General features: G+C 47.2%; 1 non-coding gene and 1 pseudogene across 1 annotated transcript; one reads left to right on the plus strand and one right to left on the minus strand.

Moving 5' to 3' along the window:
- The first annotated feature begins 3,067 nt into the window (after positions 1-3,067).
- On the plus strand, positions 3,068-3,174 carry LOC113880238. The gene has a single exon (XR_003507695.1). It is a non-coding gene; the product is annotated as a U6 spliceosomal RNA (small nuclear RNA).
- A 15,084-nt stretch (positions 3,175-18,258) lies between these two features.
- LOC113880071 overlaps positions 18,259-22,994 on the minus strand; it is a 62,718-nt pseudogene continuing 57,982 nt past the window's right edge.

Consider the following 22,994-nt stretch of genomic DNA (forward strand, 5'->3'; position numbering starts at 1 on the left):
CCCAATGCAAAGGGGCTGGGGTTCCATCCCTTGTCAGGGAACTAGATCCTGCATGCCACAACTAAGGGTTTGCATGCCCAACTAAAGATCCTGCATGCTATATGATGTGGCCATTGAAAAAAATTGGTCCACATTAAAAAATAGAGGTGAGCAAGAAATAATCAACACAGCAACGGCCTGTTTTTGTTCTTTATTTCTCTTTAGCTCTGGGGTAAAACTATCAGTTGTGGGGGAAAGGCTAAGCAGAAAATTCTAGCCAGGGTTTTGAAATTTAAGTCCAAGATTATATAGATGGCACCATTCAGCCTCCCAAATATGTGACATAAAGTTGGGTTGTGCTGCCAAATGTGCACAGGACATTGAATTCCTATGGTCCTTTGTTAGTAGGGAGTATGAATTTACATTTCAAAGCATCCATGTCTGAACAAATTGGCTTCTAATGTAGTTTGCTGTAAAAAGCCAAACTATTTAGTACAAAGGGTTATACTCATGCACATACATATAGACTACATATATATATTTTTAAAGAATTTTTTGATGTGGACCATTTTTAAAGTTGTTTATTAAATTTGTTACAATATTGCTTCTGTTTTTCATTTTGGTTTTTGAGCAGTGAGACATGTGGGATCTTGGTCCCCCCATCAGGGATTGAACCTGCAGCCCCTGCATTGAAAGGCACAGTCTTAATCACGGCACCACCAGGGAAGTCCCTTTTGTTTAACTCTTAAGTAAAAACAAGAAGCCATTTGGCCCCAGTCTAACTATTCAGGGAAAGAAGTAAGTAGAATTACTCCTGTTGGAAATGCCACGTTAATTTATTATGCATAGCATGATCAAACAAGAGGCCATAAGACAGAACAAGCAGACTATGCTCTTTCAGAGGTAAAAGAGAAATGCAAAGATGCTAAGTCGTGGTCCTTCCTGAGAATTAATTTTGCCCCCAGGATTCTTAGTAATTAAGTCTTTTCATCTTGGAGGTATCAGAGGCAGAGGAGGGCGCACAGCACCAAATCCATGGCACAGAGTTCAACACACAGTATTCTACCTGGGGGCGTGGAATCAAAAACCCAGCACTGAGAAGGAGTCATGCACAGACACAAGACTTATGGAGGCAGTGAAGGGAAAGAAAATATATGGATTACATGTCATACCACTCTGGATGCAATCATTTTTCACACAGTAGAAACTGAGAGAGAAGATAAAGGAGAAAGACAAAGAAAAGTGGGGAGGGGCTTTCCCTGGTGGTCCAGTGGTTAAAAATCTGCCTTCCAATGCAAGGAACGAGGGTTTGATCCCTGGTGGGGGAACTAAGATCCCACAAGCCACAGGGCACTTAAGTTTGCAAGTCACAACTATTGAGCCTGGGAGCCAAATCTAGAGAGAAACCCATGCCCCACAGTGAAAGATCCCACATGCTGCAATTGAGACCCACCAAGGTGATGGCAAGCTGGAATCAAGATTGCCGGGAGAAATATCAATAACCTCAGATATGCAGATGACACCACCCTTATGGCAGAAAGTGAAGAGGAACTAATAAGCCTCTTGATGAAAGTGAAAGAGGAGAGTGAAAAAGTTGGCTTAAAGCTCAACATTCAGAAAACGAAGATCATGGCATCTGGTCCCATCACTTCATGGGAAATAGATGGGGAAACAGTGGAAACCGTGTCAGACTTTATTTTTGGGGGCTCCAAAATCACTGCAGATGGTGACTGCAGCCATGAAATTAAAAGATGCTTACTCCTTGGAAGAAAAGTTATGAACAACCTAGATAGCATATTGAAAAGCAGACATTACTTTGCCAACAAAGGTCCGTTAAGTCAAGGCTATGGTCCAGTGGTCATGTATGGATGTGAAAGTTGGCCTGTGAAGAAAGCTGAGCGCCGAAGAATTGATGCTTTTGAACTGTGGTGTTGGAGAAGACTCCTGAGAGTCCCTTGTACTGCAAGGAGATCCAACCAGTCCATTCTAAAGGAGAACAGTCCTGGGTGTTCTTTGGAAGGAATGATGCTAAAGCTGAAACTCCAGTACTTTGGCCACCTCATGTGAAGAGGTAACTCATTGGAAAAGATTCTGATGCTGGGAGGGATTAGGGGCAGGAGGAAAAGGGGACAACAGAATGAGATGGCTGGATGGCATCACCAACTCGATGGATGTGAGTGTGAGTGAACTCCGGGAGTTGGTGATGGACAGGGAGGCCTGGCGTGCTGTGACTCATGGGGCCACAAAGAGTCAGACACAATTGAGTGACTGAACTGAACTGAACTGAACTGAAAGGCGATGGCACCCCACTCCAGTACTCTTGCCTGGAAAATCCAATGGATGCAGGAACCTGGTGGGCTGCAGTCCATGGGGTCGCGAAGAGTTGGACACGTCTGAGCAATTTCACTTTCACTTTTTACTTTCATGCATTGGAGAAGGAAATGGCAGTCCACTCCAGTGTTCTTGCCTGGAGAATCTCAGGGACGAGGAAACCTGGTGGGCTGCGGTCTATGGGGTCGCACAGAGTCGGACATGACTGAAGCGACTTAGCAGCAGCAGGAGCAGCAGCATAGCCAAAAAATAATTTAAAATATTTTAAAAAAGAAAAGTGGGGCAAGTAAAGGTAAAATCAAGAAAGAGAAGGATGGAGCCTCCTCCTGGTCACCTGGCTGACCCCTTGTCAGTAACTCAGCAGCCACTCAGCATCAGCACTCTCTCAGTATCCCTGCTGTCTCCATGGTGATTTAATGTGATTCTGACGGATCTGACTAGTTCATGAATGCTTCCTGCAGCTGGGCACTGTTGTTGCCAACTCCATTTTCCAGATGAGAAAACAGTGCTTTCGAGATTGTTAACAAGTTGTCCCAAATCACCGAGTTGCTAAAATTGTGGGATCAGGCCATTGAACCTAGGCTGTTTCAGGCCCAAGCGTGTGCCCTTGGTGAGCAAAGTAAAAAATAAGATGGCGTTTAATGGAGGAGAACGTGAACATGTTTGAGTACTTAATATATACCTGGCATGTGATCCTCACAACAGTCCTGCAAGGGAGCTATCATTCCCATTTCATAGATGAAGAAATTGAGGCTCAGTGCTCACTTTGGCAGCACATATACTTAAATTAGAATCATACAAAGAAGATTAGCATGGTCCCTGCTCAAGGATGACATGCAAATTGGTGAAGCATTTCACGTTTTTATGGCAGAAACCATCACAACATTGTAAAGCGATTTTCCTCCAATTAAAAAATAGTTTAAAAAGTATGAATAAAACAGGGAAATTTCTTTAAAAATTGAGGCTCAGAGAGGTTAAGTAACTTATCTAAAGTTGCACTGAAAAGCCCCGGTCTGGGGCACTTCACCTCCTCTGTGTCTATGCTGAGAGTTTTATACTTTCTCTCTGAAATAAATCCTGTTTGCATGCTACCATGAAAAAGAAAAAGGCCAGGTCTCTCAGACTGCAAAGCCCATATTCCATTTGTTAAAAATATATATTGTTGTTTTGCTCCTGAATTTTATTTATTTATTTATTTGGCTTCTTCAGGTCTTCACTGTGGCACGTGGAATCTAGTTTCCTGACGAGGGATCAAACCCAGGCCCCCTACATTGGGACTAGTGTCTTAGCCACTGGACCACCAGGGAAGTCCCTCATACTCTTTCTTATTCTTTCTTCCAGATAGAATTCTCAGGAATTTCATGGATTGAACTAAGTAATTAAAAATCTCTCCTTTAGATATTTTTAGTTCTGCATATCTAAACCAAACACCTAGTGTATTTGTCAGAATTTGAAAGAAGTCTATTAAAGACTGCTTGCAAGAAAACCACTGTATAAAATATGTTTTATAAGTTCTTCTGTTTTAATTAATTAGGTTTTCTAAAGTTTGAAGTAAAAAAAAAAGAGACAGAAACCAGTTTTTAATGATTTAGAATTAGAATTCATGAATACACCAGATTCTTCCTTGGTACAGGGGAAAGCAGAGAATAAATGTGGTGGGAAACTATGAGGGTCCAGAGATTCAGACTTTAGCCTGGAAGAGACATTAAAGAGGTATTTCAGGGACTTCCCTGGTGGTCCAGTGGCTAAGACTCTGCTCCCAATGCAGTGGGTGTGGGTTTGATCCCTGGTCAGGGAACTAGATCCCACATGCCACAAGGAAGATTGATCTTATGTGCTGCAACTAAGACCCGGTGCAGTAAAATAACTACTTAATAAATAAAATAAATATTTAAAAGAAACCTCAATTATTAAAAAAAAAAAAGATGCAATTCTAATTTATTTTAGAAATAGCTTGAGTGTCTGCTAGACAACAGTAGAGCTAAGGCCAGAACCTGGGGTTTCCCAATTCTTAAACCATTATTTTTTCTTAGATATGAACCATAAATTGCTTTAGAGAATACTCCTTTCTCCTCCTCTCTTAATCCAGATAGGGGGAAAAAAAGTGAGAAAACTTAAAGACTATTAAAAAACAATCAGGACATTAAGAATCAAGTAATCTGGAAAGAGGTCAAATGGTAACCACAGAGGCTGGAGTTAAGGGGAGGAGCAACAGGCAAGATAAGGTCTTATCTAAAGCAATTAGAGTAAGCAGGCAAGCTTTTGTTACTTGTATTTAGCTGAACACTGTGAACAGAAAGCTTTTTGAAATCCTTGGCTAAATCAAAACCTGGAAAGTGAGGACCTCTAACCTTCATGAAAAAAAAAGCTGAGTGTGAGACAAAAAGGTATTTGTTTTTATACTTAACTTGGGAGGGAAAAGGAAAGAAAAAACAAGATGTCAGTTCAGCTGGGTCCCAATTCCAGCCCTGGGAAGCCCAAAGCCCACCCCTCTTGGTTTTCTTTTTAAGGATAGCATTTTTTCCCTCCCTTGGTCAAGTTCAATGTGTAGGATCTTAGTTCCCTTACCAAGGATCAAACCTTCACCCCCTGGAAGCGTGAAGTCTTAACCACTGGACTGCCAGGGAAGTCCCGCCCGCCCCACCTTGGTTTTTGTAAATAGTCCTAAAGGGCTTTCTTGGTTTCTAGACTACTGAGATCTTGCTTCCATGTGTAAATTGAGTCCAATTTCCTAAAGAGATGGAAGGCAGGCTTTACATCCCAGTAATAGTGAACAAATTTGATTGGGAATGGCTGGGTTACCATCTAACACTGACATGTCATTTTCCCCTGCCCGGGCTCAGCTTCCATCCATCCGGCTGGCTTTTCTTTCGTGGTCTTATTTCTTTCCTTTCTGCCCTCTGCCCCTACTCCCCTCTCCTTGCAGGAGCAGAAACAAGAAACTCTTCCTCTAATCTCCAGCCTGGCAGGTTTTCCTTCCCCTGGAGTCCAGGTGCCTGTAGCATTTGACCCTCAGTGGCTTTCCCTCAAGGAGACAGCTCCCTCCTTCCTCTTCCCAAAAAGGAATCATGGGGCCAGCTGTTAAGATTTCAAACAATCATTTTTTTCACGTCTTTACTCAACATGGGAAAATTTCTGAAGTTTAAGGTGGCACCTGGATATCCTGTAGTGCTTGTATTTTTTCAAGGCTTTGTTCTGTCTGGAATTTTATTACAATAACTAATGATGGGACTTCCATAATGGTCCAGTGGTTAAGACTCTGAGCTTCCAATGCAGGGGGTCACAGGTTCAATCCCTGGTCAGGGAATTAAGATCCCACATGCCACATGGTGTGGCCAAAAAGCAAAGCAAACAAACAACCACCACAACAAAAAACTAATGGGAATGAACATACCTTGATATTTACATAATTTTAATAAATCATCTTCGAAATGATAAAGCATTGGTATCAAATAGAGATTCACTCAGTCATATCCAACTCTTTGGGACCCCACAGACTGTAGCCCGTGAGGCTCCTCTGTCCATAGGATTTTCACAGGCAAGAATATTGGAATGGGTTGTCATTTCCTCTCCCAGGGGAATCTTCCTGACTCAGGGATCAAACCTGTGTCTCCAGTATTGTCAGGTGGATTCTTTACCACTGAGCCACATGGTAAGTCTAGCTTCTATCAATGATTCACACCAAAAGTTGGTTCAGTGAAGCAGCTATGATGAGGCAGTGCTAGAATTCAAAGGGGAATCAGGTACCCTTGAAACTCAAACCTCATAATAGTAGAAAACATCACCCACTCACAGCAATACACACAGATTTGAAACTGTTTCTTTGAGAACGTTTCTTTTTGGGGGGATAATTCTCTTATTTGAAGGCTCTAAGTAATGACAGGCAAACAGACAAGATGCCTCAGTGACCTGATAGCCATGCCCTGGAGAGAGAGCCGAGAGAGGGGTCCCCAACCTCCGGGATCTAATACCTGATGATCTGAGGTGGAGCTGATGTAGTAATAGAAATAAAGTACACAATAAATGTAATGCACTTGAATCATTCTGAAACCATCCCCCCTTCTCCAAGTGATGGGAAAAATTCTCTTTCATAAAACTTCTCCCTGGTGTCAAAAAGTTTGGGGATATTCAAAGGAATGTTCTTTGTCCTTCACACCCGTGCTGTTTGTCTTCTAACCGCCCCATCTCACAAAGCTTTAACCTCTTCTAGCATCACACGCCTCTTCCCACTTTGAGGGGCAGGATGCATGCCAGTGCTCAGGCCTCAGGTCCTCCCTGGGCGCTGGTGATCTGTCCTTCTCATCCTGGCTTTGTAAGGCGCTCCCCTAAGTTTTTCCTGCTCCCCTGTGAGAGGGTAACAGGCAGGAAGGCCAAGGGTCTCCAAATAGAGGAAATAGCCTGCAAGTGTCAGACATTTTTATCTCTCTTAAGCGGCAGGAGGAAACAAACTAGCAATATTTTTTTCTTCTCTATACAAATTTAAAGGGAGGTTTCTCTTAAAATACTGTGTTACTGTGTTGCCATAATGACACCTGGTTTTGCCTGAAGTTAGCTATTCTTGAGCCTAGAGATAACCAATGCCTTTTTCTTATGGAAATGTTTGTCTTAAGCTATGCTAATGTACTATGCCTTTACCCCAAACTCCGTCTCCAAGTCGGTTCCACCTCTTGGCCCAGAACCTACTTGACAAACCAGTATGGATATTGTTCCTCTAATCTATGTAAATGAAACTATTTGTATGGTGGTCTGCCCTGCTTCAAGATTCAAGTTAATGGTTTTATGGCCCAGGATAAACCATTTGGTGCCAAGATTATCCCAAAATGCATCTTATGGGTGAGGGGCCTGGTGCCATTCTGAATTTTAAGACATTCCTTTCTTTCATTAACAGACTGCTAGTGACTATATAACATCCAGCTAAAGACTAGCAGGGGGGTGCTCTTTCTGCCCCCTTCTGATGCCTATGTCAGAAGCTTTCTCTATCTCCTTTATACTTTAATAAAACTTTATTACACAAAAGCTCTGAGCGATCAAGCCTCGTCTCTGGCCCCGGATTGAATTCTTCTCCTCTGGGGGCCAAGAATCCCGGTATATTCGCGTGATTCAACAACAACCTTTCACCTGTTTCTCTAGTTCCTCCTCAATCTTCCTAGATAAATGTCTAAATGATGCAAGAACTTTCTATCTAATGAATCTGTGATTTTCTCCACTTTAATCACACCTGGGCTGTGTCTACCACACTCTCTCCACAGCTGCACTTGTCATTTCTGTTTCGTTTTCAGCTTTCTATTTTACACTGGAGCACAGCCGATTAACAATGTTGTGATGGCTTCAGGTGGACAGCAAAGAGACTCAGACATACATATTCCTGTGTCCATTCTCCCCCAAACCCCTCTCCCATCCAGGCTGCCACATAACATTAAGCAGAGTTCCCTGTGCTGTACAGTAGGTCCTTCATTATCCACTTTATTGTCAGATTTTATTTACTCCTTACTTTCTTTATGTCCCCTAAATGAATTTCCTCAAAACCCAGTTCCTCTCCTCTCAGGCCCCATAGCTATTATTTCATTTTCACAATCACCTTGCCTCATGTAGGGGTGTGGTGGGCGGGGGCGGGGAGGCAAACTGGCGCAGTGGAGGGAGGGGGCCTTAGCCACCTCCAGCCTGCGGCCTGAACAGTCACAAGGCTCCCCCAGTGGCAGAGTGGTACAGACTCTGCCTGCCAAGGCAGGAGATACAGTAGACTCGGGTTCAATCCCTGGGTCTGAAAGATGTCCTGGAGGAGGAAATGGCAACCCACTCCAGTATTCTTGCCTGGAGAATTCCATGGACAGAGAAGCCTAGAGGGCTACAGTCCACAGGGTCGCAAAGAGTCAGACATGACTGAACAAATAACACACACAAGCAGATCCATATAATCGCACACTTCACCTACTCGTAGCTTAATGGTGTTCCATCCTTGTTTACTTTGCCCTGGTTTCCCTTTCAGCTTGAATGAGCACAACTTTTGAAGTCTTTAATTTATGACGGTTTTAATTTAAGCAAGCCCTGCTAGAGGGTGACACGCCCGCCCGGAAGCTGGGGGGTCCCAGCGGTTGCTGGCCTGGGGTTGACAGTGTTCGGGGGCGTGGCAGCATCGGTAGGCTGGAGTCCCATCGCGGATTCTGCTGCTCAAGTACAGCGCGCGACCCCCAAGGAGAGGTGCGGCCCGTTGGCCCCACCAGCAGGTCAGAGCGAAAGGGAGGCGAAGCTCAAGGCTCTTAGGGCGCCCAGCCGCAGCCGCCTCTGTCTCCTGCCATATCAGCCTGAAGGAACCCAACCTCGTCTAATCTTCGAAGCTATGCAGGGTCAGGCATGGGAGACCACCTGGGAATACCGGGTGCTGTAGGCTTTTTGCCTACCAGAAGAGGTCCTTTAGCCCCCGCCCCGCGTCCCAATTCTCGGACCCCTCGCAGCCCCAGCCCCTCCCGGGGCCGGGGGATTGAGTGGCCTGGGCCCCGACTCCCGCTGCAGACCTGGGTTGCCTCCGTGCGGCCCGCGAGCCCCTCCGCATTCGCATTCGGCTTCCAGGAAACCAGACCACAGGTCGTCCCGTCTCCGTCTTGGGCTCCCTTGGCGTCCTCAGGCAATCCCAGGGGCTGCACCGGCTCCAGCCCCAGCCCCAGCCCCCGCCCCCGCCCCACCCCCAGGCTCGGAGGCCATCCATCACGCGTTCCCACGCGCGTGCACGCACAGATATATGTGCCCAAATGGGGCATCTATCTTGTTGACTTATATTTTGGGTGGATCTATGCCTGGGAGTGGGACTGCTGAACTATAGGCTACGTTTAGTTTTAGTTACTTCAGGAACCTCCATACTCTTTTCCATACTGGCTGTAGCAACTCCCATTCCTACTCACCTTGAAGGAGAGTTCCCTTTGCTCCACATCTTCTCCAGCATTTGTTATTGACAGACATTGCAATGAGGCCCAATCGGACTCATGTGAAGTGGTCCCTCCTTGTAGTTTGGAGTTAAGTCTCTCCAATCATTAGTGATGTGGAGCAAGATGACCTTTTGGAAATGCAGATGCAATTCTATCACCTCCCTGCTCCAACTGCTCTTGTATTTTCCCATCATATTGAATATAGGACCAATTCCCTTCATGCTTGCTCCTCACATTCTTCTCTGATGTCTTTACATTGGAATGCCCTCTGCACTCTTTGGCTTCCATCCCATAGGGCATTTTTCATTTCTTGAATGTCCTAAGTTTCCCTGGTCACATAGCCTTCCAAGATGCTATTTTCCCTGCCTGAACTTCTTCCTGCATCTCATCCCTGGTTTACGTAGGTTCAACCTATGGATCTCAACTCAATCGTTACTCTGAGAAGTCTTGCCTGACACCCAGGTTTTGGTGAGGGAAGAGGCCCCTCTATAAGTTCTCAAAGTATCTGCCTGAGATTTATCATTAGATTCGTCTCAGTGAAAGAAGGAACTCTGTGTCTTCTTCTCTCCGCATTCTATTTCCAGAAACTTATTACATGCCTCCTAGCTCATCGTAAGTGCTCAGTATTTACTTAGTGTGTGAAAGACAAAAGGCTTCTTGGAAGCCTCAAGGTGTCACTTGGCTCGGCACTTTTGATCTCTTTGTATATTTGGCGATTCAATTCTTTCCTTTCCTGGGTTGATGTGTACACTATATTCAAGGCACAATCTAAGGCATTAAGACATATCCATCAATATAGGTTCTTGCTTTCAAGGAATTTGTACAGCAGATTTCTACAATTTAGGGTTTTTACAATGCTCTAGAAGAATGTGAACGTTCAGTATGATCCATTTTCATTTCAAAAAAGATCGTTTGACTTACATAGCCAAGGTGGAGACCTTCCAACATTTAGTCCAATACTTATACCTTTACCATTTCAGGCAAGTCTTGTGGTTCCTTCGGTTGGGGTGTGGCTCTTCCAGAAATGTGAAGATCTTCCATCATCCTCAGACTTTGGTGTGATTTGCAATCATCAAGAAAGTTTCCAGGTATAGGTTCCAGACCACCACCACAAACAGTCAGTAGCGAATGGAGTGGATTCCACGAATATGCATTGTTAACCAGCATCACCGTTGATATTGTTGCTGCACACTCAATGCAGTGGGCAGGGACTGGATTGTCCACTGGATCTCATGTGGAATGGAAAGAAGGGCTTCCCCCTGCCCACTGTTTACAGCCTTGTGACTAGAAACGGTCCCCGAAACAAGAATCAGACAAACCAGATAAGCCCAGATCGTAGTCCATGAGATGAAGGAACTAAGCAGCTGGTTGAGATGGCACCAAGGGGGAAGGTTGCTCTTTTTGTCTCCCCCTCTACTCCTTTCTTCCTGGAGGCCTTAGGGATTCATCATGGAGATTTGAAAGAAAGTTCACAAAAGTCATATGTGTTGAATAAAAATTTTGCATTTAACCATCTCTCAAAAATAAAGAGAGCTTAACCTACACATGTTTCTTTCAAAAAAGTCAATTGCTTTTCAATTCTGGGGTTTCTCCCTTGCCTTGTTCAAGTAGCCTTAATAGTAAAAATCAACAAAAACTAAATAAAGATTCAAAGATACCAACAAAGGACACCTTATGCTTCTTAAATCATTTTTCCACTTAGTAGAACACGAGCTCTTTTTGTTGTATTTTGCCTAGGGAATTAGCAGTATCCTGGTTCAGATGGCAAGGCATCCGCCAGCAGGAGACTCGGGTTTGATCGCTGGGTCGGGAAGATCCCCTGGAGAAGGAAACGGCAACCCACTCCAGTATTCTTGCCTGGGAAATGCCACGGACAGAGGAGGCTGATGGGCTGCAGTCCATGGGTCATAGAAAAGTTGGGCTCAACCCAGCAACTATGAACAGAAGTATTTCCAAGGATCACACTCAAGTGTGTGTGTGTGTGTGTGTGTGTGTGTGTGTGTGTGTGTGGTGTGTGTGTCTGTATCTCCCTCTCACCATCTTGGAGTCTGTCTCGGAAACTTCATGTATTTCTGCCTCTGTCTTTCCAGAAACCCAGCCGCCCATCCGTTCCTCTGGCCCCAACCTCTCAACGGTGCTATGGCTCTGGCTGAGGAGCTTGAGCCGGCAGGCTGTCTCCCTTCGTGTGGGTGCGTGCGAGTGTCTGTGTGTCTGTCCGTGTGCCTGCCTGAGGCTCCTCTACTTTCTCAGGAAGGTCGAGTGCTTGGTGGGGGCAAGGGGGTGCCTCGGTAGGGTGAAGGGGCGGGACTGAAGCGCTCCGGTCCACTGCGCCTCGTGGCTCCCAGTGGGTTTGGGCACTGGGCAGGTGCTGGGCAAGATGGGTGCTCAGGGCCCAGGCTGGGCTGCGCCTGGGCCCGCAGGAGGCTCAGAGGCCTGTGGGCCGCAGAGGTGCGGGCGGCTTCAGGCCCCGAAGCCAGACACCTCCGTGTTGGTGTGGCCCTGAGAAGTGAACGGGATGGAGGGCGGCCCTGCTCGGCAGACGAGGGAGCAGAGCCAGGCCTGTAGAGGCCCCGGATGGGAGGGCACCCAAACCTCAGGGCCCCTCAGCCTACCCCACAGGCCCCGCATGCACGCCTGCTGGCCCAGTCCCTGGGGGATCCCAGCTGTTGCTGGCCTGGGGTTGCGGTGCTAGAGGGCATGGTCGCGTCAGCAGGCCAGATTCTGGTCCCAGGTCGTGTGGCTCAAGTACAGTGTGCGCCCCCAGAGGAGAGGTGTGGCTGCCTGGCCCTACTGGCAGTTCAGAGTGAAAGGGAGGCACAGCTAAAGGCAGGCGCAGGGAAAGGCTCTTAGGGCACCCCGCAGCAGCCGCCTCCGTCTCCGTCTCTGGCCATACCACCCTGAAAGCACCTGATCTCCTCTGATCTCAAGGTTTCACATTTGATGGTGGTCTTGTCATCTCGTACCTCTTCCCGCAAAACTGGCAGCTGAGGGAATGAAATAAGTGTAAAACTGAGTAACAATAGACTGTGTCGAATCTGTGAATCTGGAGCTCTGTGAATCCGTAGGTCTAAGGAGAGACTGGCAGCTGCTCACCAGGAGTAGCTGTCCCCATGACGGCGTTTCTTTCATTGAACGTGCCGTTGTTGCTCTAGTGTGACCGCCTTCCCCCCGCGGATGGCAGGGACCACCACGTGGCAGCCCACTGGCTCGCTCTCTCTGGCTCATCCACCTTCTAGAAGTTTCCCCAGACCCTCAGTAAGAGTGGGCGTCACTGTGGGTGTGAGCATGTGTGTCCTCGTGCCCTGTATGGCGTTGCACGACTAACCGCACTCTGTGTTTGCACGCTTCCTCCCACATTCGTGGGACAGGGCAGCGTGGCGGAAACACAGAGGCTGGATTCCGCTACAGTCAGGACTTGCTCCTGCTGAGCTTCAAGGTGAGTACAGGCCAGCCTGGTCCCTCGGGGGCATGGAACCCATGCCCCGGGGAGTGGAGTGTCAGTGGGTCTCCGGAGGTTGGCCTGGGAGAGCCCTCAGCAGCAGAGAACGTAACCCTGGTGCCCCTCTGCCACCGGAGTGGTGAGAGTAAAGCAGAGGCTCCCTCGCATCAGTGTGCATGGGTTTCCCTCCCACAGCGGCGGTGACCCTGCCCACGCCCTGCGTGCACGTTCTCTGAGGGAGCAGGGCCCAGAGAGTCAGGGTTCACCAGGCTGCCATGCCCTGGGCCTCTCCGTGTGGAGGCCAGCATTTCACACAGAAGTGCACCAGCATCTGGGGCCACCCCTGCTGAAGGGCCACCCTCCCTTGCAGGTGCTGCTTTGGGTGGTCCTCTGGTGGGTCTGGCCCTGGGGCCCAGCCCTTCTTGAGCCACTCTGAGGGCAGGAGGCTGTCTGCTCTGTCCTGTTCACGTCTCAGCTAGAAAGCTGGATTGGGCTTTTGAGTTTGTTTGTTTTTTTTTTTACCAGCAGCTTTTAGCTATATGTCAGAATAAAGTCAGCCACAGAGTTCTCTCCTTGATCTGCTTGGTCCTCCATGTTTCTCTGAATTCTCAAAGCAGCTGAAGCCCCGAATGGGGTGGAGGGGTGTCTGGAGGGGCAGGAGCTTGGGCACCACCTGCCATCCCAGGACTGATTCATCCGTGTGTTTGTTTCCAGTTTACCTGCACTAATTCTCCAGATGATTATACAAAAGACTACATCTTTAACTCAACTCAATCTTTACTGTGTTAATACCTGTTACATGGACCCGAAGATATTTTATTACAGGGTTTTTAATTAGTGAAAAATTCATGAATACCATAGAGAAAATATTTTAGAATTTAATGTTTCTTATATTTATGTAAACTTATGACTTCATTTATATAATTCCTTACTTTTTATTGTATATTCAGGCTATGAATATCCTTTCAGATCAATTCATGTTCTGATACCTGATTTCAGTCTTTCAAATGAATGTGCTGTAGTGCTTGTCTGTATACAGCCTATGAACAAATATAGGGCTTTTGTAAATGATGTATTTATTGTAATTATCATTGTTTAATTGTTAAATGTTAAACAATGAGAGATGGGGTTTTCCTGCGATTGTAAAATCATGACACGGTGTGCATGATGTAACCAAGGTCTCCAACAATCACTCTGAGGTAAGCAAACTTATTTCAACCAATTGTTGTTGGATTTTAACGACTGGCCTAAATTGTACTTTTTCTAGCAAGAAATGCTTTTTGTCTGCAGCGTGAAGTGATTTAAACATACTGGTTGTCAAATGTGAGCTTCTAATGAAATTTGGGCTGAAAGGATGACTAGAAGATGATGAAAATCTCTCCTGTAACCTATTCTCTGTGGACCCGGATCCCTCCTCTCCGGAGAGACTCTTCGGGAACCAATTGCTATGCCCTGCACCCGCTGCGAAGCCATGGAGCTGGCCAGTGAAGGTGCCACTTCCGAGACAGACAGGGTAGTGCAGCTCTGACAAAGGCCTTATTTTTATGTAAATCCTCTTTTTACCTGTTTGTAAACATGTTTAAAGAATGGACCTATGTGTACATTTTTAGATTGTGATGACATAGCCATTCTGGATTGTATAAGTGAAAATATAACTAACTTTTTCAGCGGCACATTAAAAAAGCCAGCAAGAGATGTATTCAGGTCATGGTGCAATATTTATTATTGTTGGGGATTTTCTCCCCGGGACTTGGAAGCGAAGAACCTGAAAGGACACTTGGACAGTCTCTTGCAAGGACTGACAAGTTTATTTCTGCTGTCAAGCTTTTTTATAGAAGCAGAAACAAAGAGCTTAAAGTATGCGGCCAGCAGAGCACATACGGAGTTAACACATAATCAGTAGAAACATTTCAAGGACAGCGTGCTCTAAATGACTCATGGGCTTCTCCCACAACCCGCTGTCACAAGTAACATCCCTATTTATTATTAACTCTTGGCGCCGAGTATAACCAAAGACAGGAGATGTCTTTCTGTCCATAGTGCAAAGCCGAGTACTTCTGGCCCTTCGCCATTTTCCCAAGGACTTTCTCCTTTTATGGCTATTTTGAACTACGCTTCCCAACATATCCTCCTTTTGTTTTTAAATTAAGCACGACAGCAGCTAGTTGGACTCCATTGTAGGAGGCATGGAGTCTTGAGTAGATACTTCTATATCCCATAATCAAGGACAAAAAGAGCAGGGTGATTAATACATATATAAAAATATTGCTTCCTGAAAGCCAAGCTCTAGGGTCTAGAGACGATAGGGTTTTGGTTAAAGTATCATAGAATTGAGTGCTATACAATTCTCTAGGTACTCTAACTTGAAAATTAGCAAGTTGTTGTTTCAACAAATTGATGTCTAAACTTTACTTACTTGTGGGATCCTGCAAATGCGTCTTAACCTTATTCCAAGGATATTCAGTGCTATTATAGGGCATGTTAGTCAGACAAAAAGAAGTAAAATTCCAGTGACAGCATATACGTGTTTGGAAAGTCAGTTGCTGCATTTGATCTCCTAAGTAGATAACCACAGTTTGTAACTCATTAATTCGTGTTTGTAATTGCTGATCTATTTGAGCTTGTCGAGTCCACAGATCATGAGAGTCTTTGTGCCAAGCAGTGATAAAATCATGATTTTGTATAGAATTATGTAAAGCCATACCAGACAAAGTTCCTACAGTCACAATGGAGATAAGGCTTAAGATGCCTGCAATAATCCACCCAATGATGCGCTTAGATCGCCTAAGCCTAGTTTTCAACAATACAGAAAGAAATATAGAATCAGTCCAAGGCTCAATTAAGTTTATGGGAAGCCATAACTCAGATCTTTGTTTAACTAGTGCAATGCTAGCATTGTGATATGAAATGGTGTGATTAAGGCAGGTATACAATGCACATGCAGTACAATTGACAATCTTGGCTGATAAGTCAATATCAAAATGCCCTACAATAAACAAGTATGGAAGGTGAAAACATGATTGAATATAGCCAGTACTATTATATAGGAAGGTATAATTAGAAGGACGAAACACACCCATAGTCCCATAAATACTAGTGAAGTGCTCTAAGGCTGCTGGAATTTTCCAAATGTGCCATTGCTCTGGCCCCACAATGGGGATGACAATCCTGGGTCATGGGGGTGATAAGCCCCCATTATACCAATTCAGCAATATGTCCTTATCAGTCGAGAAACTTGTCTTAGATTTATGAAAGCCTCCAATGCTTGATCTATTAAACCAGGAGCAATTATGATGTTCCTCCTGCTCTTCAGAACAGTTTACATTGCCAGAAACAGCTTATCTGGAGTCATAGGAGTTCCAGTACTCTTCAGTGTCTGCTCAGCCTGACGAGTCATGTTTTCACTTGAGCCCATGTCGGGTAAGGATTCAGACAATGGTGTTTCCTCATTGGCTCCTCCATGGTCATTGATGAGACCCTTTGCATCAACTTCATCACTTCCCGAGGGAGTCCGGTCTTGGGGTCCTTCTCGGTAGCAGACATGGTGAAGAGGAACCCAGATTTCCTCTCCATCTGCAATGACAAGACCATAACCCTTGCCTAGGAGTCGTAAGATTCCTGGCAGCCACTGATTAAATTGCTTATACTATATTGGTGTATCTCCTCTTCCATATTCCCCCTTTCTGTTTTAACAAATGAGTTTTAGGGTCCAGTGGGCTCTTTCAATAATGGCTTGCCCCTGAGGATTATAGGGTATTCCTGTAATGTGTGTTATGTTCCATTCTGATAAAAATGAATGAAATGAATGTAAGGTGAATGCAGGTCCATTGTCTGTTTTCAAGACAGAAGGAATCCCCATAATGGGGAAGGTGAGTAAGAGTGTGGAAAAGGCGTGTTTATTGGATTCTGAAGAGACAGGTACTGTCCAGATAAAGTTGGAAAATATATCTATTGAGACAAAAAGTAAAGAAAATTTTCTTTAAGGAGCAGTGGGTGAAGTCAGATTGCTAAAGAGAATTAGGTTGTTGCCCCTGGAGATTAACTCCTGAAATCGTAGTTCGTAAGTGCAGAGGGGCGCAGACATCACAGGTTTTAATAATATGTAGTGTTTCAGTGAGAGGAATATGGTATTTAGAGTGCAATCTGTTAGCATTGGTATGAAGATTAGCATGTTCATCATTGGCAGATGTAAAAATGGGAGCTGTGAGCCTGTCAACAGCATCATTTCTTGTGACCAGAGGGCCAGGTAAACCTGAATGAGCACATATATGTGCAATAAAGAAAGGTTCTGTACGTGAGCGAATTAAAGCTTGAGTCTGTGAAAAGAGAGTATATAATTCTTCATCTAGGTTGTATAAAAAGGCGGTAACAAACTCAGGAAAAAGGGAAGCAAGGTATTTGGAATCAGTATATATGTTGAAGGATAATGGTTGAAGCGACAAAAGAGCATATAAAGCATATAATTCAACTCTTCAACTCATCAGGCCCTAGTCCAGCATCAGACCCTCCTCCAGCATCAGGCTCTAGTCCAGCACTAGACCCTAGTCCAGCATCAGGTCCTCCCCCACCCTCAGACCCTCCCCCACCCTCCAACCCTTCCCCAGTATCAGGCCCCCTCCTGAAGTATGAGGTGTGGCAGCTCCACTTGTCTGATGCTCCTGAGCACATTCAGGCAGCCCAGAGCAGCAGGACAATAGCTCTTGCAGGAGGTACATCTTTAGGAATCACCTGCGGAGCAGCAGCAGCTGGGCTCTGTTTCAGGCAAACGAGAGGCAAAGAAGAGGCACTTGTGCAGGATGCAGTGGAGCCTGTGGGCACTTTCCCCAGCTCTGCTTCCTCGCCGTGGGGGCTTTGCTCTCCTGCTTTCTCATGGGCCCCAGGGCGGTGTCCTTCCAGATTCACGGTCTCCTTAACATCTCAAGGCCAAGTCCTGAGTCACATCCCAGTCCCAAGTGGCAGAGGGCTGGGAACAACCAAGCTCAAGGCCTGAAAAGATCCCAGGGGGACAGCCGGGCCCCAGCGGGTGGCAAGGCAGGGGATGAGGGTGGCCGCCCACAGAGGACCCCACAGCAGCACTGGAAGGAGAGCAGTGATACCTTAGCTCACACCGGGATGCTGCCTGGACTGGCACTCAGAGAGGTTATGGCCAGCAGCTCTGGGGATGCAGGAAGCCCAGTGAGTGACACCACACCACCCAGGCCGTGTGGTGGGCACTGCTGACCGTGGCCTCGGTTTTTATTCTGGTTCCAACTGTCCCTCCAAGGGCTGATGGGCTCCTCTTCTGAATGGCACAGATATTTTCTTTATGTGGGTGAAAGCATCCCTGCTTGTTTCTGTTGGCCCTGTTGTTGCTCATCATGTGTTTTCCTCTTTACAACCTGTGCTTGCTGCTCTTCCAGTTTAACTTACGAGCAGCCCTTATTTTCTGCATTTCTAGTTGTCAGCATTCACTGGGGCTTTCCAGGTGGTGCTAGGGGTAAAGATCCTGCCTGCCCATGCAACAGATAACAAGAGATGTGGGTTCGATCCGTGGGTCGAGAAGATGCCCTGGAGGAGGGCATGGCAACCCACTCCAGTCTTCTTGCCTGGAGAATCCCATGGACAGAGGAGCTAGTGGGCTACAGTCCCTGGGGTGGCAGAGTCAGACACGACTGAAGCAGGTTAGCACACACTCAGGTTTTAGTTCAGCCACTCAGGTGTGTCCGAATCTTTGCCACTCCGTGGACTGCAGCACTCCAGGCTTTCCTGTCCTTCACTATCTCCTGGAGTTTGCTCCAACTCATGTCCATTGAATCATCATGCCATAGAACCATCTCATTCCGGTGGCCTCCACCAGAAAGGTGGCTGGGGTTTAGCAAACTGCCTGGTCCCGCTGCATGGGTGTGAACCTGCCCTCACCACTCCCTGACCATGTGACCATCACAGTGTCCTCCTCTGTAAATCAGGAGGGGGCAGCACCGGCTTGGGAGGGGCACACAAAGCATCTGGTATATAATCAAGGCACCATCCATCTCAGCATTGTATATATTAATAATAGGGATCGCATTTAATAACCTGCTCCTTTTTCTCTCTTGTCACTTAACTGTGCTCCAGATCACATCTGCTTTACTTACCCCTGTAAATCCCACACCCAGCACAAACAAAGACTCAACAAATTTGTGGCTGAAGAGGCAGGAACATACCCTGTCTTCAAGGAGATGAAGCCAAGCAAGAGAAGGCCCTAATGATAACCCTGTGTGATGAGGGGACACCAGGAGGACCTGTGTGGCTCTGAGCTGGAGTGGGGGCATGGGCAGAACCCCTGATGAGCTCATGGGGATGGGGAAGGTGGCAGGAAGGAGGGCAGGCTGTTCCTTGTGGGATGTTCACAGATTGTACTCCACTCCTCACTGATGAGCATAGTCAGTTTCCAAACACGTGTCACTGTTAGGAGGAAACAATCATTGCCCAGCTCCTACTCAATCAATTTCGTACAATATGTTTCTAGCATTGGAGTACAATCATCTGCTTTATTGATTCCATGCTCCATCCATCCACCCATCCAGCCAGCCATCTGTTCATCCATCCATTCACTCACTAATCCATCCATCCATCCATTCATTAACTCATCCGATCATATCAGACCCATTGAGAAGACAGATGCCTCTTCCACTCCTGCTCCCAGGAGGACTCCCAGTGAGAGTGACTGGAGCCTCATGGGGACAACGGGGGAGACACAGAGGGACATGCCGGCAGGCCCTCCTCCCTCTGAAAGGTGAAGCATCCACCTGGTCCTAATGCCTCCTTGCTGGGGTTTTCAGGCTGGCCCTTTTCCTTCTTGCAAAACAAGCGGCTGATGGAGGACTTGATTAATGCCCTTTTTCTTTGGGGCTTTGTGCAGCGAGTCCTGCCTGCTGGTACTGCTGCTGGGGTTGTTCCCAGGGTTGTCCTGAGAGCCTGTCGAGCTTTAGGGAGAGAAAAGGACCTTTAACTGGCACCCTCGTGCAAACACACACCCCTCCACAAGAGCTACTGATAGAAACAGGCACCCAGCAACACCCGCGCCTCAACCTTGCAGCAGACAGTGGAGTCTCCTTCACCAAACACACTCCACACGAGCAATGCAGGCTCCGAGACACAGACAACCACCCCCAGGAAGTTGAGATTCTCTGTCTGGAGCTCTCCCCTGAGGAGGGCTTGACTCCAGGCAAGCTGGTGCAGAGGGCACTCTGACCCTCCAGCAGGGTCGCTGCTCAGCAGGTGAAAACGCTCCAGGAGAAGGCAAGCTCCCCTGCTCTGGGCAGTTCCCCCCGCTTCTTGCAGGGTGACTGTCCCCAGCCGTGGCAAGAGAGCAACAGTCACCATGCAGGTCTGCTGGCCAAGTGACCACGTGTCCTCCATCGCGTGATGCCTGGCTCAGGATGGGAGCTCAGGTGGTGGTTTCAATGAGGACAGTGTCAGTCAAAGGAAGGGACAGAGTCTCCTGGGAGGAGATCCCTGAGGAAAAGGGAGGGACCCTCAAGAGCGAACCTGAGAGGCACGGGGTCGTCACTGTCAGGAACGTGCCCCAGGCTGGGCAGACCTCTACCAATATCAGGAAGAAAGCTAACACAGGAGTCAATCTGTAGAAAAGGACGTTTTCTAAAATCACTGAGGTCACTGAGCTCTTCTTCCCCAGCACCTGAAGTTCACCACTAAACACAGGCACTGAACCCAATGGTATTCCTTTAAAATCATCCTTGCAACTCTTCGAAGAAAAGAGGTGCAGGGCTCCTGAAACTGACGACGCGCACACAGCCCGCTTACTTGTGGGCATCCCTGATGTCCTCGTGGGTGGCTGTGCAGAGTGCCCCCGTGTGCAGGCGGTCCAGCCGAAGGGACCGCGGCAAGGTGGGGGTCGAGGTTTCACATTTGATGGCGGTCTTGTCATCTCCTACCTCTTCCCGTAAAGCTGGCAGCTGAGGGAGTGAGGTAAGTGTCAAATTGGCTAACAATAGATTGTTTTGAAAATGGCAATCACACAGGCGTTACATTATAACCAGAAACTTATTTGAAAATCTATTAGCTATGCTTTCCCCCAAGTACAAAAAAACCCCTTGTTGTAGCTTAATGCCATATTAAAGGACTGTCTTGTTCAAGAGAAGCAGGGCTTTGGGGCAGCGAAAGCATCCGACTGAGTGCAGAGACCCTGGACGGGAGCCTCCCTGCAGCCGGGCTCCACCCTCCCTGGAATCCAGAGACCAGATGGCCCTGCCGGGCAGGACAGCAGAGCGATGCTGGCTCCGTGGACCCTGCATGGCATGAACTGCCCTGATGAAAGAACTGTGCTCATCGCCAGATGCTGCTCAGAAGCACCACAACTAGAGTACAAAACCTCTCAGCAAAGCCGACCAGACCTTGCTGTTTGAAGGAGAAAAAGATACAGCTTGTGCCACCACCCAAGATCATTTGTAGTGATGATGCAGGTTACTGGAACCCATGACAACAAGAGAAACACAGAAAAGGTACCTAACCCCTCCACGCAAACACCATGTGCCTGGATTGTATTTCCCGTTAACATACAGACTCGGGGCTACCCACTGAAGTATTTACACGCAGTTCAAGTGTCATTCGCTCACAGTGGTTTCCATAAAGCACCCCCTGGTCTTCACTAAGAGATGATCTTGTATCATCCTAGAGGGGGGGGGGAGGTTCAAAAGCGAGGAGATATATGCGTACATATGGTTGATTCATGTTGAGGTTTGACAGAAAAGAAAATTCTGTAAAGCAATTATCTTTCAACTAATAAATAAACTAATTTAAAAAAAAAGAGATGATCTCTCCTGGACTCCCAGGTTTTCCACTGGTCCTGGATGTGAGGACAGGAAAGACAGTGGTGGCAACAGTGTGGGGAACAGATTAACCCCTCAGGGTCCAGACAGGTCTCACTGATACATCTGGGTGTGTGGTTAAGCCAGGGGAGGTTTTAGGAGACATGCATGGCATGTATTTTCATAAACAATGAGTGTGTTGTTTTAACCAACTAAACTGTGCCTTTTTAGTGGGATTCTGTAAAGAATACTGATCCCGTGCAGTCCCACGGGAGCTTGGTGACAACAAAGTGACTTAGTGCAAAATACAGCTGAACTCGTTTAACAGCAGCTGGATAAACTGGGCCCCCTCCCCTGAGCTCTAACAAGAACCCTCAGACAACAGAAGGCTACAAAAGCTAGAAATTATCCACATGGAACTGAACAGGGATCGATCTCAAATTCAAGTTAAAATAAGCATTTATAAAAATCAGAAAACAGCAACAAACAGAGCAGGCAAGTGATACACCTGGGTTGACTATGGACTCAGTGGAGACAAACACCTGCCTCAAAGTCAGGGACTGCAGCCAGCCCCTTCCCCCGGGCCTCCTCCTGAGGAAGGCCTCTGGGTCTGCAGGCTGGCCGCCCTCCCCCAGGATGGGAGCCGCCCCACTGGTGCCCACATGGCCAAGCTGGGCAGCGCCGTGTCCACTTAACAGGAGGGTAAAGCAGGCCACAGGGCAGGCGAGCAGCACACCCAGGTCATCAACCCCAGGGGGACGGCGCTGCTCTGCTGTGCCCAGCAGAAGGGCTCCCAGGCACTGAGCTGCCTGAACTGGAGAGCGGCCACCGCAGTCCTGTGGGAAGGCCCAGGGGTGCTCGGTCAACGGGCTGGGAGCAGGAGAGGGACAAGGAAGGCCAGCCCTTGGGGCACTGGACTCCAACAACAGGGGCTCATCCACGTGACCCGAGGGGAGAGGCAGCGAGCTCCCTCCTGATTCTCCCTCCATCAGGGATGCTGTGATGGACACGAGAGCCTCTGGAGGAAAGCGGGCTGGATGGCACCATGGTTAAGTGTCCAGGCTCTGATCAGACCAGTATGCAGCATGCTGCTGGGTGTGAGAGACTGGGCAGGGTGCCCGGCCTCACTAAGCCTCAGTGTCTATGTCTGCTGAATGGGGATAGCAGCAGCCTGGACCTCACCTGGATATGAGATGACAGATTCGGAAAGCACGTGCCCGGTGAACAGAGTCTCCCGCACACTGCTACCCACCATTATTAAATTGGCTTCCTGCAAATCTAACATCTATGGCTCTGATTCAGTCATTTCTTATAAGAAAACACTAAGCGGAAATTCCATGGTGGTCCAGAGGTTAAGACTTGGCACTTTCACTGCCGGGACACTGGTCTGATCCCTGCTTGGGGAACTAAGATCCCATAAGCTGTGCAGCATGGCCAGAAACATAAGTAAAGAAAATTTTAAAAATAATAAATAATACTATGTCTATTATAAACAAGCATGAGATGATCAGAAGGCAAACAAGTGGGAGAAAGGCA

The sequence above is a fragment of the Bos indicus x Bos taurus genome, chromosome 21 (genome assembly GCF_003369695.1).
Source record: "Bos indicus x Bos taurus breed Angus x Brahman F1 hybrid chromosome 21, Bos_hybrid_MaternalHap_v2.0, whole genome shotgun sequence".
Classification (NCBI taxonomy): Eukaryota; Metazoa; Chordata; class Mammalia; order Artiodactyla; family Bovidae; genus Bos; species Bos indicus x Bos taurus.